The sequence below is a fragment of the Triticum aestivum genome, chromosome 5B (genome assembly GCF_018294505.1).
Source record: "Triticum aestivum cultivar Chinese Spring chromosome 5B, IWGSC CS RefSeq v2.1, whole genome shotgun sequence".
In the NCBI taxonomy this organism is placed as follows: domain Eukaryota; kingdom Viridiplantae; phylum Streptophyta; class Magnoliopsida; order Poales; family Poaceae; genus Triticum; species Triticum aestivum.
The window spans coordinates 45,629,499-45,631,210 of NC_057807.1; positions in this window are offsets into that span (position 1 = coordinate 45,629,499).

Consider the following 1,712-nt stretch of genomic DNA (forward strand, 5'->3'; position numbering starts at 1 on the left):
ACTCTCTTTGACACCTCTGCTTTTTTAGCGATCGCGCCAGCGGATCCCGACAACGCAATCAACCCCAACTTCACTTTTTTGTCCGGTGAATCGTCGCGTACTACTGGTAAAGTATCAACCCCCCTGTCTCCTGCTGAATCTACTCCTATACATACTACCACACCTGCCCTCACCCATGACAAATCTGATGCAGCACTGCCCCTCCATGATATGGACACCCATGAGAGTATCATCTGCAAGGCACACCGTAAGACGGCCCGTGATCAGTCCTGCTCCAAGGACAAGCTGCGCCGTAGCAAGTGGATTGCTAGCAAGGAGGCCAAGTACTCGCCCATGCTTGCCAAGGCGGTCAAGGCCAAGGCAGCTCGCTTCTCCGCTTCTAACGTGGGCACGGCTATCGACCGAGCCATCCATGAGGCTCTCCTTGACGTCGCTGACGGCCCTCTGCCTTGGCCCAAGATCTCGCTGCCATTCCCCTGCTCTGCGGAGCAGATGATGACCACGTTGATGCCATCCTCGAGGCCGATGACTCGTCCTCTGGTGCTGAAGATTCTCCATGATCAGCACGCCTCCACTACACTCGGATGGGTGTGCCTTGCCGCCGCCGTCAGTCCCCCGTGCTCTACTTATATCAATCGTGTCGTTCTACTTTTGGACCCTCGCGTGTGATCGCCCAACCATGTACTGTTCCTTTGCCGCGGTGTACCTTTTGCTTAGGTGCAACTGTTGTAGTCCGGTCTTAAAAACATCTATGGTGTACGAAACTTTCTCATGAGTAATGCAACCTTCTCTATATGCTCGTGGAATGTACACGGTCTCGGTGATCAGGACAAATGCTCCGACATCCTCTCGGAACTAATCTCAATCAACCCACATATCGCCCTTCTTCAAGAATCTAAACTTGAAACGCTACCCGACCAGAAGCTACGGTCTTTCATGCCCCGCCACCTTGATCAAGTTTTCTCCTTACCAGTTGTAGGCTCTGCAGGCGGAACCATCTCTGTCGTTAACCCTGCCTTCTTTCAAGTAATCTCCTTCTCACACCTGTCCTTCTCCTCAACCCTGATCTTGCGATCTACGATAAACGACCGTAACATAGCCATCACTAACATTTACGCTCCCTCTTCACGTGCTCTCAAGCAACAATTCCTCGATGAATTATTACTTATTGCCCAACCAGATGACTCACCCTGGCTTCTCGTTGGTGACTTCAACCTCCTCCGGTTCCCCTCAGACAAAAACAACGCAGCTTTTAGACACGTAGAGGCCAACGCATTTAACCAAACTATTAATGAACTGGCACTCATCGAGCTACCTCTTCTCGACCGACAATTCACATGGTCTAACAATAGGAACAGACCCACCCTCGAACGCATTGACCGTGCCTTCTTCAATCTGGCTTGGGCAAATGCCTTCCCCAACTCCTCCCTCACATCTCTCATGCGCTTCATGCCAGATCACGTTCCCCTCATCATTAATGTCACCACAACAATCCCGCGCTCAAACTTTTTTAAATTTGAACCTGATTGGGCCAAACTACAACCTTGCCGCGATATAGTCTCATCGATTTGGGCCGCAAATCGGCCCACTTCACCACCTAACGCTCCCGCTTCCCTCGCCTCACGGCTCAAACAAACCCGAGCCGCACTCAAAAAATGGACCCGTTCGCGCGTTCCCGCCCCCCCCCCCTCCATGAGTCCCACTTCAAAATC